This window comes from Danio aesculapii, chromosome 12 (genome assembly GCF_903798145.1).
Source record: "Danio aesculapii chromosome 12, fDanAes4.1, whole genome shotgun sequence".
In the NCBI taxonomy this organism is placed as follows: Eukaryota; Metazoa; Chordata; class Actinopteri; order Cypriniformes; family Danionidae; genus Danio; species Danio aesculapii.
The window spans coordinates 11,276,649-11,288,843 of NC_079446.1; the positions used below are offsets into that span (position 1 = coordinate 11,276,649).

General features: G+C 44.4%; 15 non-coding genes across 15 annotated transcripts; all 15 read right to left on the reverse strand.

The window, feature by feature from the left end:
• Nucleotides 1-63: 63 nt before the first annotated feature.
• On the reverse strand, nt 64-145 carry trnal-uag (transfer RNA leucine (anticodon UAG)). The gene has a single exon. It is a non-coding gene; the product is annotated as a tRNA-Leu (tRNA).
• Nucleotides 146-348: 203 nt separating this feature from the next.
• Nucleotides 349-429, reverse strand: trnal-aag (transfer RNA leucine (anticodon AAG)). Its single transcript has one exon. It is a non-coding gene; the product is annotated as a tRNA-Leu (tRNA).
• A 1,006-nt stretch (nt 430-1,435) lies between these two features.
• On the reverse strand, nt 1,436-1,517 carry trnal-aag (transfer RNA leucine (anticodon AAG)). Its single transcript has one exon. It is a non-coding gene; the product is annotated as a tRNA-Leu (tRNA).
• Nucleotides 1,518-2,523: 1,006 nt separating this feature from the next.
• Nucleotides 2,524-2,605, reverse strand: trnal-uag (transfer RNA leucine (anticodon UAG)). Its single transcript has one exon. It is a non-coding gene; the product is annotated as a tRNA-Leu (tRNA).
• A 203-nt stretch (nt 2,606-2,808) lies between these two features.
• trnal-aag (transfer RNA leucine (anticodon AAG)) lies at nt 2,809-2,890 on the reverse strand. The gene has a single exon. It is a non-coding gene; the product is annotated as a tRNA-Leu (tRNA).
• A 1,349-nt stretch (nt 2,891-4,239) lies between these two features.
• trnal-aag (transfer RNA leucine (anticodon AAG)) lies at nt 4,240-4,321 on the reverse strand. The gene has a single exon. It is a non-coding gene; the product is annotated as a tRNA-Leu (tRNA).
• Nucleotides 4,322-4,984: 663 nt separating this feature from the next.
• Nucleotides 4,985-5,066, reverse strand: trnal-uag (transfer RNA leucine (anticodon UAG)). Its single transcript has one exon. It is a non-coding gene; the product is annotated as a tRNA-Leu (tRNA).
• Nucleotides 5,067-5,269: 203 nt separating this feature from the next.
• Nucleotides 5,270-5,351, reverse strand: trnal-aag (transfer RNA leucine (anticodon AAG)). Its single transcript has one exon. It is a non-coding gene; the product is annotated as a tRNA-Leu (tRNA).
• A 1,004-nt stretch (nt 5,352-6,355) lies between these two features.
• Nucleotides 6,356-6,437, reverse strand: trnal-uag (transfer RNA leucine (anticodon UAG)). The gene has a single exon. It is a non-coding gene; the product is annotated as a tRNA-Leu (tRNA).
• A 203-nt stretch (nt 6,438-6,640) lies between these two features.
• Nucleotides 6,641-6,723, reverse strand: trnal-aag (transfer RNA leucine (anticodon AAG)). The gene has a single exon. It is a non-coding gene; the product is annotated as a tRNA-Leu (tRNA).
• Nucleotides 6,724-7,729: 1,006 nt separating this feature from the next.
• trnai-uau (transfer RNA isoleucine (anticodon UAU)) lies at nt 7,730-7,811 on the reverse strand. Its single transcript has one exon. It is a non-coding gene; the product is annotated as a tRNA-Ile (tRNA).
• Nucleotides 7,812-8,014: 203 nt separating this feature from the next.
• On the reverse strand, nt 8,015-8,096 carry trnal-aag (transfer RNA leucine (anticodon AAG)). Its single transcript has one exon. It is a non-coding gene; the product is annotated as a tRNA-Leu (tRNA).
• Nucleotides 8,097-8,759: 663 nt separating this feature from the next.
• trnal-uag (transfer RNA leucine (anticodon UAG)) lies at nt 8,760-8,841 on the reverse strand. Its single transcript has one exon. It is a non-coding gene; the product is annotated as a tRNA-Leu (tRNA).
• Nucleotides 8,842-9,044: 203 nt separating this feature from the next.
• Nucleotides 9,045-9,126, reverse strand: trnal-aag (transfer RNA leucine (anticodon AAG)). Its single transcript has one exon. It is a non-coding gene; the product is annotated as a tRNA-Leu (tRNA).
• A 1,004-nt stretch (nt 9,127-10,130) lies between these two features.
• trnal-uag (transfer RNA leucine (anticodon UAG)) lies at nt 10,131-10,212 on the reverse strand. The gene has a single exon. It is a non-coding gene; the product is annotated as a tRNA-Leu (tRNA).
• Between the last annotated feature and the right edge of the window lie 1,983 nt (nt 10,213-12,195).

Consider the following 12,195-nt stretch of genomic DNA (forward strand, 5'->3'; position numbering starts at 1 on the left):
TTTCCAGCTTCCACAGAGAACGCACACACACTCAAGCAGTTTTGCACTATTTAAAACCACATCTGGCAGCGGTGGGATTTGAACCCACGCCCCCGAAGAGACTGGAGCCTAAATCCAGCGCCTTAGACCCCTCGGCCACGCTACCCCATTAAGCTCTATGCTGTGGGCCATTTTCTAACCAATTTTACAAAAACAGAACAGCAGAGAACACGCCGAGCTTCCTTGTGAAGCCCTTCAACTTTGGCCAAGGAGGCTACGTTTGGATGTGACCGGGAGCATGCAGTATCACTCTGCAAGTCTTTTTGCTCAGGCAGAGAGGTCATTCTCAAGCATCCTAAAAGGACTGCCTGGCAGCGGTGGGATTCGAACCCACGCCCCGAAGAGACTGGAGCCTTAATCCAGCGCCTTAGACCGCTCGGCCACGCTACCTTACCAATAAGTTTTCCCTGAGCACTTTTCCCACCAACACGGTTCATGTAGCGCAACAGCGCTGGGAAATCAATTCAATTTGGCCGTGCCTTGCTGGAGCTCTTCAACAAAGAAAGAGAGCTCCTTAATACCAGCTTAGGAAGCACTCCCACCTTCCTGTCAACCACAGTTCCGTCTCTATTCGAGCACACCTCAAGGTATTTGATGTCTACTCCAAATGGCAGCCAGCTGCGATGCATTTAAACACCGTATTACCAGGGAACTGTTATCCCACAAAAGAGTGAAAGTTGCTTGTTCCATCACAGCAGACCCCACATTGTTGTTGTTATTATATTCCAGTGCAGTTATTAAGTATTACTACTCTAATCGTGAATCATTGCTGTTTCTGTTTCAACAGGGTGCTCTTGCTAAAAGGAGCAATGGCTGAGAGAGACTTCCAGTACAGACTTTGCTAAGATGCCGCAACCTAATTGTGGGAAAGACACTTGCTACTGAGCAGATTTGAGCTTGGGGATGTGTTGCTGTGACACACACCTCAAGGTATTTGATGTCTACTCCAAATGGCAGCCAGCTGCGATGCATTTAAACACCGTATTACCAGGGAACTGTTATCCCACAAAAGAGTGAAAGTTGCTTATTCCATCACAGCAGACCCCACATTGTTGTTGTTATTTTATTCCAATGCAGTTATTAAGTATTAATACTCTAATCGTGAATCATTGCTGTTTCTGTTTCAACAGGGTGCTCTTGCTAAAAGGAGCAATGGCTGAGAAAGACTTCCAGTACAGACTTTGCTAAGATGCTGCAACCTAATTGTGGGAAAGACACTTGCTACTGAGCAGATTTGAGCTTGGGGATGTGTTGCTGTGACAGCAACAAGTCTGCCATTAGTCTCAAAGAAGACATCATACTGACTAGCTGCCAACTTAAGTGTATTCTCACATTTCCAGCTTCCACAGAGAACGCACACACACTCAAGCAGTTTGGCACTATTTAAAACCACATCTGGCAGCAGTGGGATTTGAACCCACGCCCCCGAAGAGACTGGAGCCTTAATCCAGAGTCTTAGACCGCTCGGCCACGCTACTTTACCAATTAGTTTTCCCTGAGCACTTTTCCCACCAACATGGTTCATGTAGCGCAACAGCGCTGGAAAATCAATTCAATTTGGCCGTGCCTTGCTGGAGCTCTTTAACAAAGAAAGAGAGCTCCTTAATACCAGCATAGGAAGCACTCCCACCTTCCTGTCAACCACAGTTCCGTCTCTATTTGAGCACACCTCAAGGTATTTGATGTCTACTCCAAATGGCAGCCAGCTGCGATGCATTTAAACACCGTATTACCAGGGAACTGTTATCCCACAAAAGAGTGAAAGTTGCTTATTCCATCACAGCAGACCCCACATTGTTGTTGTTATTATATTCCAATGCAGTTATTAAGTATTACTACTCTAATCGTGAATCATTGCTGTTTCTGTTTCAACAGGGTGCTCTTGCTAAAAGGAGCAATGGCTGAGAGAGATTTCCAGTACAGACTTTGCTAAGATGCCGCAACCTAATTGTGGGAAAGACACTTGCTACTGAGCAGATTTGAGCTTGGGGATGTGTTGCTGTGACACACACCTCAAGGTATTTGATGTCTACTCCAAATGGCAGCCAGCTGCGATGCATTTAAACACCGTATTACCAGGGAACTGTTATCCCACAAAAGAGTGAAAGTTGCTTGTTCCATCACAGCAGACCCCACATTGTTGTTGTTATTATATTCCAATGCAGTTATTAAGTATTACTACTCTAATCGTGAATCATTGCTGTTTCTGTTTCAACAGGGTGCTCTTGCTAAAAGGAGCAATGGCTGAGAGAGACTTCCAGTACAGACTTTGCTAAGATGCTGCAACCTAATTGTGGGAAAGACACTTGCTACTGAGCAGATTTGAGCTTGGGGATGTGTTGCTGTGACAGCAACAAGTCTACCATTAGTCTCAAAGAAGACATCATACTGACTAGCTGCCAACTTAAGTGTATTCTCACATATCCAGCTTCCACAGAGAACGCACACACACTCAAGCAGTTTGGCACTATTTAAAACCACATCTGGCAGCGGTGGGATTTGAACCCACGCCCCCGAAGAGACTGGAGCCTAAATCCAGCGCCTTAGACCCCTCGGCCATGCTACCCCATTAAGCTCTATGCTGTGGGCCATTTTCTAACCAATTTTACAAAAACAGAACAGCAGAGAACACGCCGAGCTTCCTTGTGAAGCCCTTCAACTTTGGCCAAGGAGGCTACGTTTGGATGTGACTGGGAGCATGCAGTATCACTTTGCAAGTCTTTTTGCTCAGGCAGAGAGGTCATTCTCAAGCATCCTAAAAGGACTGCCTGGCAGCGGTGGGATTCAAACCCACGCCCCCGAAGAGACTGGAGCCTTAATCCAGCGCCTTAGACCGCTCGGCCACGCTACCTTACGAATTAGTTTTCCCTGAGCACTTTTCCCACCAACATGGTTCATGTAGCGCAACAGCGCTGGAAAATCAATTCAATTTGGCCGTGCCTTGCTGGAGCTCTTTAACAAAGAAAGAGAGCTCCTTAATACCAGCATAGGAAGCACTACCACCTTCCTGTCAACCACAGTTCCGTCTCTATTTGAGCACACCTCAAGGTATTTGATGTCTACTCCAAATGGCAGCCAGCTGCGATGCATTTAAACACCGTATTACCAGGGAACTGTTATCCCACAAAAGAGTGAAAGTTGCTTGTTCCATCACAGCAGACCCTACATTGTTGTTGTTATTATATTCCAGTGCAGTTATTAAGTATTACTACTCTAATCGTGAATCATTGCTGTTTCTGTTTCAACAGGGTGCTCTTGCTAAAAGGAGCAATGGCTGAGAGAGACTTCCAGTACAGACTTTGCTAAGATGCCGCAACCTAATTGTGGGAAAGACACTTGCTACTGAGCAGATTTGAGCTTGGGGATGTGTTGCTGTGACACACACCTCAAGGTATTTGATGTCTACTCCAAATGGCAGCCAGCTGCGATGCATTTAAACACCGTATTACCAGGGAACTGTTATCCCACAAAAGAGTGAAAGTTGCTTGTTCCATCACAGCAGACCCCACATTGTTGTTGTTATTATATTCCAATGCAGTTATTAAGTATTACTACTCTAATCGTGAATCATTGCTGTTTCTGTTTCAACAGGGTGCTCTTGCTAAAAGGAGCAATGGCTGAGAGAGACTTCCAGTACAGACTTTGCTAAGATGCCGCAACCTAATTGTGGGAAAGACACTTGCTACTGAGCAGATTTGAGCTTGGGGATGTGTTGCTGTGACACACACCTCAAGGTATTTGATGTCTACTCCAAATGGCAGCCAGCTGCGATGCATTTAAACACCGTATTACCAGGGAACTGTTATCCCACAAAAGAGTGAAAGTTGCTTATTCCATCACAGCAGACCCCACATTGTTGTTGTTATTATATTCCAATGCAGTTATTAAGTATTACTACTCTAATCGTGAATCATTGCTGTTTCTGTTTCAACAGGGTGCTCTTGCTAAAAGGAGCAATGGCTGAGAGAGACTTCCAGTACAGACTTTGCTAAGATGCTGCAACCTAATAGTGGGAAAGACACTTGCTACTGAGCAGATTTGAGCTTGGGGATGTGTTGCTGTGACAGCAACAAGTCTGCCATTAGTCTCAAAGAAGACATCATACTGACTAGCTGCCAACTTAAGTGTATTCTCACATTTCCAGCTTCCACAGAGAACGCACACACACTCAAGCAGTTTGGCACTATTTAAAACCACATCTGGCAGCGGTGGGATTTGAACCCACGCCCCCGAAGACACTGGAGCCTTAATCCAGAGTCTTAGACCGCTCGGCCACGCTACTTTACCAATTAGTTTTCCCTGAGCACTTTTCCCACCAACATGGTTCATGTAGCGCAACAGCGCTGAAAAATCAATTCAATTTGGCCGTGCCTTGCTGGAGCTCTTTAACAAAGAAAGAGAGCTCCTTAATACCAGCATAGGAAGCACTCCCACCTTCCTGTCAACCACAGTTCCATCTCTATTTGAGCACACCTCAAGGTATTTGATGTCTACTCCAAATGGCAGCCAGCTGCGATGCATTTAAACACCGTATTACCAGGGAACTGTTATCCCACAAAAGAGTGAAAGTTGCTTATTCCATCACAGCAGACCCCACATTGTTGTTGTTATTATATTCCAATGCAGTTATTAAGTATTACTACTCTAATCGTGAATCATTGCTGTTTCTGTTTCAACAGGGTGCTCTTGCTAAAAGGAGCAATGGCTGAGAGAGACTTCCAGTACAGACTTTGCTAAGATGCTGCAACCTAATAGTGGGAAAGACACTTGCTACTGAGCAGATTTGAGCTTGGGGATGTGTTGCTGTGACAGCAACAAGTCTGCCATTAGTCTCAAAGAAGACATCATACTGATTAGCTGCCAACTTAAGTGTATTCTCACATTTCCAGCTTCCACAGAGAACGTGCACACACTCAAGCAGTTTCTCACTGTTTAAAACCACGTCTGGCAGCGGTGAGATTCGAACCCACGCCCCCGAAGAGACTGGAGCCTAAATCCAGCGCCTTAGACCCCTCGGCCACACTACCCCATTAAGCTCTATGCTGTGGGCCATTTTCTAACCAATTTTACAAAAACAGAACAGCTCAGAACACGCCGAGCTTCCTTGTGAAGCCCTTCAACTTTGGCCAAGGAGGCTACGTTTGGATGTGACCGGGAGCATGCAGTATCACTTTGCAAGTCTTTTTGCTCAGGCAGAGAGGTCATTCTCAAGCATCCTAAAAGGACTGCCTGGCAGAGGTGGGATTCGAACCCACGCCCCCGAAGAGACTGGAGCCTTAATCCAGCGCCTTAGACCGCTCGGCCACGCTACCTTACCAATATGTTTTTCCTGAGCACTTTTCCCACCAACATGGTTCATGTAGCGCAACAGCGCTGGGAAATCAATTCAATTTGGCCGTGCCTTGCTGGAGCTCTTCAATAAAGAAAGAGAGCTCCTTAATACCAGCTTAGGAAGCACTCCCACCTTCCTGTCAACCACAGTTCCGTCTCTATTCGAGCACACCTCAAGGTATTTGATGTCTACTCCAAATGGCAGCCAGCTGCGATGCATTTAAATACCGTATTACCAGGGAACTGTTATCCCACAAAAGAGTGAAAGTTGCTTGTTCCATCACAGCAGACCCCACATTGTTGTTGTTATTATATTCCAGTGCAGTTATTAAGTATTACTACTCTAATCGTGAATCATTGCTGTTTCTGTTTCAACAGGGTGCTCTTGCTAAAAGGAGCAATGGCTGAGAAAGACTTCCAGTACAGACTTTGCTAAGATGCCGCAACCTAATTGTGGGAAAGACACTTGCTACTGAGCAGATTTGAGCTTGGGGATGTGTTGCTGTGACACACACCTCAAGGTATTTGATGTCTACTCCAAATGGCAGCCAGCTGCGATGCATTTAAACACCGTATTACCAGGGAACTGTTATCCCACAAAAGAGTGAAAGTTGCTTATTCCATCACAGCAGACCCCACATTGTTGTTGTTATTATATTCCAATGCAGTTATTAAGTATTACTACTCTAATCGTGAATCATTGCTGTTTCTGTTTCAACAGGGTGCTCTTGCTAAAAGGAGCAATGGCTGAGAGAGACTTCCAGTACAGACTTTGCTAAGATGCCGCAACCTAATTGTGGGAAAGACACTTGCTACTGAGCAGATTTGAGCTTGGGGATGTGTTGCTGTGACAGCAACAAGTCTGCCATTAGTCTCAAAGAAGACATCATACTGACTAGCTGCCAACTTAAGTGTATTCTCACATTTCCAGCTTCCACAGAGAACGCACACACTTAAGCAGTTTGGCACTATTTAAAACTACATCTGGCAGCGGTGGGATTTGAACCCACGCCCCCGAAGAGACTGGAGCCTAAATCCAGCGCCTTAGACCCCTCGGCCACGCTACCCCATTAAGCTTTATGCTGTGGGCCATTTTCTAACCAATTTTACAAAAACAGAACAGCAGAGAACACGTCGAGCTTCCTTGTGAAGCCCTTCAACTTTGGCCAAGGAGGCTACGTTTGGATGTGACCGGGAGCATGCAGTATCACTTTGCAAGTCTTTTTGCTCAGGCAGAGAGGTCATTCTCAAGCATCCTAAAAGGACTGCCTGGCAGCGGTGGGATTCGAACCCACGCCCCCGAAGAGACTGGAGCCTTAATCCAGCAGCCTTAGACCGCTCGGCCACGCTACCTTACCAATAAGTTTTCCCTGAGCACTTTTCCCACCAACATGGTTCATGTAGCGCAACAGCGCTGGGAAATCAATTCAATTTGGCCGTGCCTTGCTGGAGCTCTTCAACAAAGAAAGAGAGCTCCTTAATACCAGCTTAGGAAGCACTCCCACCTTCCTGTCAACCACAGTTCCGTCTCTATTTGAGCACACCTCAAGGTATTTGATGTCTACTCCAAATGGCAGCCAGCTGCGATGCATTTAAACACCGTATAACCAGGGAACTGTTATCCCACAAAAGAGTGAAAGTTGCTTATTCCATCACAGCAGACCCCACATTGTTGTTGTTATTATATTCCAATGCAGTTATTAAGTATTACTACTCTAATCGTGAATCATTGCTGTTTCTGTTTCAACAGGGTGCTCTTGTTAAAAGGAGCAATGGCTGAGAGAGATTTCCAGTACAGACTTTGCTAAGATGCCGCAACCTAATTGTGGGAAAGACACTTGCTACTGAGCAGATTTGAGCTTGGGGATGTGTTGCTGTGACACACACCTCAAGGTATTTGATGTCTACTCCAAATGGCAGCCAGCTGCGATGCATTTAAACACCGTATTACCAGGGAACTGTTATCCCACAAAAGAGTGAAAGTTGCTTGTTCCATCACAGCAGACCCCACATTGTTGTTGTTATTATATTCCAATGCAGTTATTAAGTATTACTACTCTAATCGTGAATCATTGCTGTTTCTGTTTCAACAGGGTGCTCTTGCTAAAAGGAGCAATGGCTGAGAGAGACTTCCAGTACAGACTTTGCTAAGATGCTGCAACCTAATTGTGGGAAAGACACTTGCTACTGAGCAGATTTGAGCTTGGGGATGTGTTGCTGTGACAGCAACAAGTCTGCCATTAGTCTCAAAGAAGACATCATACTGACTAGCTGCCAACTTAAGTGTATTCTCACATTTCCAGCTTCCACAGAGAACGCGCACACACTCAAGCAGTTTCTCACTGTTTAAAACCACGTCTGGCAGCGGTGGGATTCGAACCCACGCCCCCGAAGAGACTGGAGCATAAATCCAGCGCCTTAGACCCCTCGGCCACGCTACCCCATTAAGGGCTATGCTGTGGGCCATTTTCTGCCCAATTTTACAAATACAGTACAGCAGAGAGCACGCCGAGCTTCCTTGTGAAGCCCTTCAACTTTGGCCAAGGAGGCTACGTTTGGATGTGACCGGGAGCATGCAGTATCACTTTGCAAGTCTTTTTGCTAAGGCAGAGAGGTCATTCTCAAGCATCCTAAAAGGACTGCCTGGCAGCGGCGGGATTCGAACCCACGCCCCCGAAGAGACTGGAGCCTTAATCCAGCGCCTTTGACCGCTCAGCCACGCTACCTTACCAATAAGTTTTCCCTGAGCACTTTTCCCACCAACATGGTTCATGTAGCGCAACAGCGCTGGGAAATCAATTCAATTTGGCCGTGCCTCGCTGGAGCTCTTCAACAAAGAAAGAGAGCTCCTTAATACCAGCTTAGGAAGCACTCCCACCTTCCTGTCAACCACAGTTCCGTCTCTATTTGAGCACACCTCAAGGTATTTGATGTCTACTCCAAATGGCAGCCAGCTGCGATGCATTTAAACACCGTATTACCAGGGAACTGTTATCCCACAAAAGAGTGAAAGTTGCTTGTTCCATCACAGCAGACCCCACATTGTTGTTGTTATTATATTCCAATGCAGTTATTAAGTATTACTACTCTAATCGTGAATCATTGCTGTTTCTGTTTCAACAGGGTGCTCTTGCTAAAAGGAGCAATGGCTGAGAGAGACTTCCAGTACAGACTTTGCTAAGATGCTGCAACCTAATTGTGGGAAAGACACTTGCTACTGAGCAGATTTGAGCTTGGGGATGTGTTGCTGTGACAGCAACAAGTCTGCCATTAGTCTCAAAGAAGACATCATACTGACTAGCTGCCAACTTAAGTGTATTCTCACATTTCCAGCTTCCACAGAGAACGCACACACACTCAAGCAGTTTGGCACTATTTAAAACCACATCTGGCAGCGGTGGGATTTGAACCCACGCCCCCGAAGAGACTGGAGCCTAAAGCCAGCGCCTTAGACCCCTCGGCCACGCTACCCCATTAAGCTCTGTGCTGTGGGCCATTTTCTAACCAATTTTACAAAAACAGAACAGCAGAGAACACGCCGAGCTTCCTTGTGAAGCCCTTCAACTTTGGCCAAGGAGGCTACGTTTGGATGTGACCGGGAGCATGCAGTATCACTTTGCAAGTCTTTTTGCTCAGGCAGAGAGGTCATTCTCAAGCATCCTAAAAGGACTGCCTGGCAGCGGTGGGATTCGAACCCACGCCCCCGAAGAGACTGGAGCCTTAATCCAGCGCCTTAGACCGCTCGGCCACGCTACCTTACCAATTAGTTTTCCCTGAGCACTTTTCCCACCAACATGGTTCATGTAGCGCAACAGCGCTGGAAAATCAATTCAATTTGGCCGTGCCTTGCTGGAGCTCTTAACAAAGAAAGAGAGCTCCTTAATACCAGCATAGGAAGCACTCCCACCTTCCTGTCAACCACAGTTCCGTCTCTATTTGAGCACACCTCAAGGTATTTGATGTCTACTCCAAATGGCAGCCAGCTGCGATGCATTTAAACAACGTATTACCAGGGAACTGTTTTCCCACAAAAGAGTGAAAGTTGCTTGTTCCATCACAGCAGACCCCACATTGTTGTTGTTATTATATTCCAGTGCAGTTATTAAGTATTACTACTCTAATCGTGAATCATTGCTGTTTCTGTTTCAACAGGGTGCTCTTGCTAAAAGGAGCAATGGCTGAGAGAGACTTCCAGTACAGACTTTGCTAGGATGCCGCAACCTAATTGTGGGAAAGACACTTGCTACTGAGCAGATTTGAGCTTGGGGATGTGTTGCTGTGACACACACCTCAAGGTATTTGATGTCTACTCCAAATGGCAGCCAGCTGCGATGCATTTAAACACCGTATTACCAGGGAACTGTTATCCCACAAAAGAGTGAAAGTTGCTTATTCCATCACAGCAGACCCCACATTGTTGTTGTTATTTATTCCAATGCAGTTATTAAGTATTAATACTCTAATCGTGAATCATTGCTGTTTCTGTTTCAACAGGGTGCTCTTGGTAAAAGGAGCAATGGCTGAGAGAGACTTCCAGTACAGACTTTGCTAAGATGCTGCAACCTAATTGTGGGAAAGACACTTGCTACTGAGCAGATTTGAGCTTGGGGATGTGTTGCTGTGACAGCAACAAGTCTGCCATTAGTCTCAAAGAAGACATCATACTGATTAGCTGCCGACTTAAGTGTATTCTCACATTTCCAGCTTCCACAGAGAACGCGCACACACTCAAGCAGTTTCGCACTGTTTAAAACCACGTCTGGCAGCGGTGGGATTCGAACCCACGCCCCAGAAGAGACTGGAGCCTAAATCCAGCGCCTTAGACCCCTCGGCCACGCTACCTTACCAATTAGTTTTCCCTGAGCACTTTTCCCACCAACATGGTTCATGTAGCGCAACAGCGCTGGAAAATCAATTCAATTTGGCCGTGCCTTGCTGGAGCTCTTAACAAAGAAAGAGAGCTCCTTAATACCAGCATAGGAAGCACTCCCACCTTCCTGTCAACCACAGTTCCGTCTCTATTTGAGCACACCTCAAGGTATTTGATGTCTACTCCAAATGGCAGCCAGCTGCGATGCATTTAAACACCGTATTACCAGGGAACTGTTATCCCACAAAAGAGTGAAAGTTGCTTGTTCCATCACAGCAGACCCCACATTGTTGTTGTTATTATATTCCAGTGCAGTTATTAAGTATTACTACTCTAATCGTGAATCATTGCTGTTTCTGTTTCAACAGGGTGCTCTTGCTAAAAGGAGCAATGGCTGAGAAAGACTTCCAGTACAGACTTTGCTAAGATGCCGCAACCTAATTGTGGGAAAGACACTTGCTACTGAGCAGATTTGAGCTTGGGGATGTGTTGCTGTGACACACACCTCAAGGTATTTGATGTCTACTCCAAATGGCAGCCAGCTGCGATGCATTTAAACACCGTATTACCAGGGAACTGTTATCCCACAAAAGAGTGAAAGTTGCTTATTCCATCACAGCAGACCCCACATTGTTGTTGTTATTATATTCCAATGCAGTTATTAAGTATTACTACTCTAATGGTGAATCATTGCTGTTTCTGTTTCAACAGGGTGCTCTTGCTAAAAGGAGCAATGGCTGAGAGAGACTTCCAGTACAGACTTTGCTAAGATGCTGCAACCTAATTGTGGGAAAGACACTTGCTACTGAGCAGATTTGAGCTTGGGGATGTGTTGCTGTGACAGCAACAAGTCTGCCATTAGTCTCAAAGAAGACATCATACTGATTAGCTGCCAACTTAAGTGTATTCTCACATTTCCAGCTTCCACAGAGAACGCGCACACACTCAAGCAGTTTCTTACTGTTTAAAACCACATCTGGCAGCGGTGGGATTCGAACCCACGCCCCCGAAGAGACTGGAGGCTTAATCCAGCGCCTTTTTTTTTTATTTTTTTTATTTTTTTTTTTTTTTTTTATTAAAAATAATTTCAAATACAATAAAACAATACATTGAGTGACTTTTCAAACATCAAAAATAAAAAAAATTATTTTATAAAATATGTTCATTTGTATTTGTCCCACATCCAGGTAACACCATTCACATTAAGCTCTAACATTGCATTTTGTTCAACAAACATTTCTATAAATTCATCTTCTTTGTCATTTAATAAAAAATATTCCCGTAACAACCTAAATGATGTTTCTATTTTGTTTTTAAATAATATCCATACATCTACTTTTCTTTTTTCAAATTTTGCAATATTCCTTCTTTGCCATATTACATTCTTCGCAATTATTATACATAAATTAAAAACAGTCATATTAAAACCGTTACCCTTGTAACCAAATAAAAACATTTTCTCCCATTCCTTTTGAGTCATGTTCTCATTATATTTATCTTTTAGCATAGATTTAATAATACGTTTGATCCTTTCCATAAACACACTCAATTCTTCACAGTAAAAAAACAAATGTAAAAAACCTTCTTCTTCATTTTTACAGACTTTACACATTGCATCTCTTTCAATCCCAATTTTACATAACCTCATTTCAGTTAAAATACAATTATGTCTCAATAAATAATTAAAATCTTGTAAAATTGGATCCATATATTTCGTTCCCACATTTTGCCATATTTCACTTTCATTTAAATCATCATATCTTTCTTTCCAATAATTGTTTGCAACTGGTTTTACAAAAGCCATTTCTCTAAAACGCAAATAAAAATCTTTTACTTTACAGTCAATAAAAATCTTGTTCTCTCCATTTTTCTTTTTAAAATACAAATCAGGCATGTCTCCATTTTCTCCCTTTTCGTTTTGTTCAATTCTTTCAACCCATTCATGTGGTATTGCT